We start from the raw sequence: 5,862 nt of genomic DNA, 5'->3' as shown, positions 1-5,862 counted from the left end.
TGCCAGCTTCATATTTTGCCAACTGAGAGCACTGAAAACAAAAACAAAACATCAGCTACCGTCTACTGTGACCAGCGCTTCACAAAAGAAGTGGTTATTTGGACACAGAAAGGGTTGGAAGCCTCTGCAAGGAGAAGGAGGGCCTTCTCAGCTGGGAGCTGAGTCGGAAGTCCTCGGCCACGTCCTTATTTTTCCCTGCATACCTGGGACCAGTGCCGGCCTGGGGCTCAGCGGGTGTGTTCTTGGTGAGGCTGGGTCTCTCCCGCCTCCTCGCCAGCCACTTCCAGCTCAAAACTGGAGAACTTACCACTTTTCAGGCTGGGGTTCTCTGATCAAAGGGACACTGCCCCCAACCCCCTGCCGTGTGGTTAGTCCCACCCAGACTCGCCCTGTGCTTCCCCCCCGCAGCCTATCCCATTTTCTTAGCAGAAGAGGTGCTTTTGGGAAGAAGAACCTGGCCACACCAGGTCCACTGCAGGAGACGCCGGACTGAACACGCAGACCCCTGAGGTAGGGTGCCTGCCAACCCTAGTGCCCTGGGGCTAGGATGACACCCGGAGAGTGGGAGACCTGGGCTCACAGAGGCCCTGAGTGGCACTGCTGAGGTCCCCCTGGCATCTGCCGGGCAGGTTCCTGAGGCAGGTGATGGAAACCCAGGTGGAGAGCCCTCCCCTGCAGAATCAAAGCTGCAGACGAAGGTGGGCATCAGTCCTTTGCTTCCTCCCAAGGTCACGGGCTCTGGGCTATCCTTCCTTCCTGGAGGGTCTCTGGGGCTCAGCGGGGCTTGGGAGGCTAAGCCTGGCAGGGGACCCGTGGTGTGGGCCTCCACGTGACTAGTGTTACAGCCGCACACAGGCATGTGCACACACGCACACACACACACACACACACACACACACACATACTTCCTCTTCAAATCCTCCTTCCCTGGGTGGGGGTCTGCACACCCATGGCACCACCTTCCTCGGGGGCCCCTTCAGCTATTCTGCAAGGAGACAGAGAGAGAACTACATTTCAGGGAGAAAACTCGGACAGACCTGGGTTTGAGACGCATGCCTTTCCAAGTCTGCACGCATTTCTTGGGGCCCTGGAGGAGGCCAGGCCCCTGCAGATTACAGGTGGGTCACAGATGCTGGGCGTGAGTCCTGAGAGGTTGTGCAGCTTCAGGGCACCTGTCCACCATGGTGGTGGGGGGGCACAGGCTTTCTGGATCTTTCTACAGGTTTTCCCTGAGTGCCAGGCCCTGTCTTGGATTCTGAGGATCCAGAGGAAGATCTACTGGAATCCCAGCCTCTAGGGCTCCCGCTCTGCCGGGAGAGACAGACCCCAGGCCCATAGCGCCCCTGCGCTGTTATCAAATGCATGTGCCAAGCTTGGGCAGAGGCTTGGATCTGCTCCTGCATGGGGCCTAGAGGGCACAGTCTCAGAGACGCCCCCAAGGGAGGAGGTGCTCATGAGGTGGAGGCCAACTCAGGCCAGGGGAGGCCGACAGAGGCTGGAGTCCCCACTCACCTCTCACTCCCCAAGCACCTGCTCGGGGGGGGGGTGGTCTTGGCTGCCCCACAAGGGCTCGGTGGTCGGAGGCGGGGAGTGCATGTAGCAGGCTGAGGCCTCCCACAGGGGCAAAGGGGACCCTGTTCCTCAGGGTGACTGGGATTTGTGTCTGCTTCCTCCATCAGACGGGGGCTCTCCTAAGGCATTCATTCATTCACTCACTCCCTCACTTGCTCAGTCTTACCTCTTAGTGTGTCCCTGGTGGAAGCTCTAACAGAGCCCCGACCTGCAGGGACAGGAAGCAGAAGTCCCCAGCGGCCACTGAGCGAGGTGGAAAACGTGGCCACTCCTTCTTCCACTCTGCACTTCTTGGACTCGTATACTCTACCCAGCGGGGACAGAGGAATGTCACTGCCTGAGGTGTGCACTGAATCCTGGGGATATCACCCCGTCCTGGCAAGGACCTGCCTTGAGCGGCCCTTCACTCTGCCTTGGACAGGCCATCCCATCACACCATCAGGCCGGCAGCCCCTGGGTGGTGTGGTCCACGATCTGACAGTGGACTCTACTATGGTCTGAGGCTCAGGCCAGCACCCCACTTCCTACAAAGTGGGTCTGTGGTCTGATGTGATGGTCCATGGGCCTCACGCCAAGGGACTTTACATTCTGTGAGCTGGAAGATGGTGATGCTGACTGAGGCCCTGTGGAAAGAAAAGGTAACCCACACCTCTTACACTATTTCTCGATTCCTCATTGCCTCTTCCAGGATGGAAGAAGTCCAGGGTAGTTAACTTGCTTCTAAGAGGCTGGTGGGTTTCCTTTAGGAATGAGGCCCTACTAGGGTCTCAGTATGGGGCCCTGTTGCTGGAAGGTTGGTCATTCAGCCATGGCACAAGCTAGACCAGCCTTGGAAAGTGGGAACCCAGGCAGCTGGGCTGCCTTAAGCTCTGTCACGATGGCTGTTACATTCCCATGCCCACTGTTCCAGTGTGGGGGTGGCCATTCAGAGGCTGGCTGCGGTCAGAAGGCTGTCTCTCTCTCTGTTGTTGCTATTCAATTGCTAACTCATGTCTGACTCCTTGCGACCCCATGGATTGCAGCTCCCAGGCTTCCCTGTCCTTCATTATCTCCTGGAGCTTGCTCAAACCCATGTCCATGGAGTCGGTGATGCCATCCAACCATCTCATCCTCTGTCGTCCCCTTCTCCTCCTGCCCTCAGTCTTTCCCGGCATCAGGGTCTTTCCTAATGAGTCAGCTCTTCATATCAGGTGGCCAAAGTATTGGAGCTTCAGCATCAGTCTTTCCAGTGAATATTCAGGGTTGATTTCCTTTAGGATTCATTGGTTTGATCCTATTGCAGTCCAAGGGACTTTCGAGAGTCTTGTCCAGCACCACAATTCAAAAGCATCAATTCTTCGGCGCTCGGCTTTCTTTATGGTCCAACTCTCACATCCGTACATGACTACTGGAAAATATACAGCTTTGACTATACAGACCTTTGTCAGCAAAGTGATGTCTCTGCGTTTTAATAAGCTGTCTAGGTTTGTCTTAGCTTTCCTTCTAACGAGCAAGCATCTTTTAATTTCATGGCTACAGTCACCGTTTGTGGTGATTTTGGAGTCCAAGAAAATAAAATCTGTCACTGTTTCCAGTTTTCCCCCATCTTTTTGCCATGAATTGATACTGGATGCCATGATCTTAGTTTTTTGAATGTTGAATTTTAAGCCAGCCTTTTCACTCTCCTCTTTTGCCCTCATCAAGAGACTCTTTAGTTCTTCTTCACTTTCTGCCATTAGAGTGGGAACATCTGCATATCTGAGGTTGTTGATATTTCTCCCAGCAATCTGGATTCCAGTTTGTGGTTCATCCACCCCAGCATTTTGCCTGATGTACTCAGCATAAATGTTAACTAAGCAAGGTGACATACAGCCTTGACGGACTCCTTTCCCAATTTGGAACCAGTCTGTTGTTCCATATCCAGTTCTAACTGTTGCTTCTTGACCTGCATACAGATTTCTCACTCTTAGTACCTGGTTTCTCAGGGCTATTCCTGTACTGGGTGCTTTCTCGTGGATATCTTTTTCAATCATTAAAGCATTATTTATTTATTTGGCTGTGCTGGGTCTTAGTTGTGGCATGCGAGATCTCTAGTTGTAGCGTGTGAACGCTTAGTTGCATCATGAGGGATCTAGTTCCCTGACCAGGGTTTGAACCCAGGCCTCCTGCATTGCAAGTGTGGAGTCTTAGCCATTGGACCACCAGGGAAGTCCCTCTGGTGCATATTAACATATAATACCTGATATTTTCTCCACATATGTACACTCCATCCACACACTTCCACCCCAGAATCCCTCATCTTCTGTTTCTGCTCCCAGGCCTCTGGCCAGGTGACCGAGTGACTTGTCACTGCCCACGAGTCCAGCTATGCTCTAGCTTTGGGCTGCTTCTCCTTCCACACAGAGTGGACGACGGCCCCGAGCCTTGAAGCTTTATTTGGAAGATCCTCCCTGTCTATTATTTTCAAGCCCATTCCAAGTGGTTTGGAACAGGCAACGTCCGTTTTCAGTTTGCATCCATTTTCCTGAGCCACGGCTGTACTCACCGTATACTAGTCCCATCCATGAGCCAAGCTCAGACTGTCCTTCATCAGTTGGTCATAAAAATTTCGTGTGGTTATAAGCGTGAGCTGAAGGAGAGGAAGCTTCAGGATCTGGTGCTTAACTAAACTGTGCTTCATCTGAGACGTGTCCACTAGTGTTTTATGTTGGAATACTGCTGGGCTTTCCCGTTCTACTGCTTTCCTCTATTTCTTCGCATTGTTTACTTAAGAAGACTTTCTTATCTCTCTTTGCTATTCTCTGGAACTCTGCATTCAGTTGGGCACAACTTTCCCTTTCCCCTTTGCCTTTCACTTCTCTTCTCAGCTCTCTGGAAGGCAAATACGGGGAAAAAGCGGAAACAGTGACAGATTTTTGGGGGTGGGGGCTCCAAAATCACTGTGGATGGTGACTGAAGCCATGAAATTAAAAGACGCTTGCTTCTTGGAAGAAAAGCTATGACAAACCTAGACAGTATATTAAAAAGCAGAGACATTACTTTACCAACAAACGTCCGTCTAGTCAAGGCTATGGTTTTTTCAGTAGTCATGTACAGATGTGAGAGTTGGAAAATAAAGAAGTCTGAGGGAAGAAGAATTGATACTTTGGGACTGTGTCGTTGAAGACTCTTGAGAGTCCCTTGGGCTGCAGGGGGATCAAACCAGCCAATCCTAAAGGGAATCAACCCTGAATTTTCATTGGAAGGACTGATACTGAAGCTGAAGCTCTAATACTTTGGCCACCTGATATGAAGAGATGGTTGGATGGCATCAACTCAATGGACATGAGTCTGAGCAAACTCTGGGAGATAGTGAAGGACAGGGAAGCCTGGCGTGCTGCAGCCCATGGGGTCACACAGAGTCGGACAAGACTTAGCAAGAGAATAACAGCAGCAACTGCTAGACTTAACTGACCTTATGTCTTGGTGGGTCTGATAGAACCCATTTCGTGATAGTGAATTCTGACCACATGGTCACTTGATTTCCCATGGTTGAGCACTATCTCTAGGAGGGTCTACACCGTGAGCTATTTATGTAAACATATATAATTCTCTATTGTAGATGCCATGGGCGTGATCCAGAAATGAAAGCATTTGATTTGAGATTTTCTCATTGGTATTTTCTCTTCAGTATCAGTCCATTAAATCTTGGTGTCTTTTCCTACTGCTGATAACCTCTAAGATCATAACATTTGACAGATCATACAGTCCAGGGAGCAAGGATGCTTGCTCTGCAGCGTGAATCTGCTGCAGTGGGACCTGCTTCTAGGTCCCACTCAGAGTTAGCATTCTCTTGGGCCACCAGGTGCGGGTGAATGTTGTCGCTGTTCAGTCACTAAGTTGTGTCTGACTCTTTGCGACCCCATGGACTGCAGCACGTCAGGCTACCCTGTCCTTCACTATCTCCTGGAGCTTGCTCAAACTCATGTCCTTCGAGTCGGTGATGCCATCTAACCATCTCATCCTCTGTCACCCCCTTCTCCTCCTGCCCTCAGTCTTTCCCAGCATCAGGGTCTTTTCAAATGAGTTGGCTCTTCTCACCAAATGGCCAAAGTACTGGAGCTTCAGCTTCAGCATCAGTCCTTCCCATGAATATTCAGGGTTGATTTCCTTTAGGATTGACTGCTGTGATCTCCCTGCAGTCCAAGGGACTCTCAAGAAGACTTTTGCGAGTAAATACAGCAAAGCGTCCCCAGGTGGGGAACATGCTGCCTCTAGAACTCAGAGACGTTCCCGGCTTTGTGTTTCCTGGCTCATGGAGTGGGTAGAGGA

Source organism: Cervus elaphus, chromosome 13, assembly GCF_910594005.1.
Source record: "Cervus elaphus chromosome 13, mCerEla1.1, whole genome shotgun sequence".
NCBI lineage: Eukaryota > Metazoa > Chordata > Mammalia > Artiodactyla > Cervidae > Cervus > Cervus elaphus.
The sequence above is the reverse complement of the archived record's forward strand: the minus strand, read 5'-3'. Positions refer to the sequence as shown.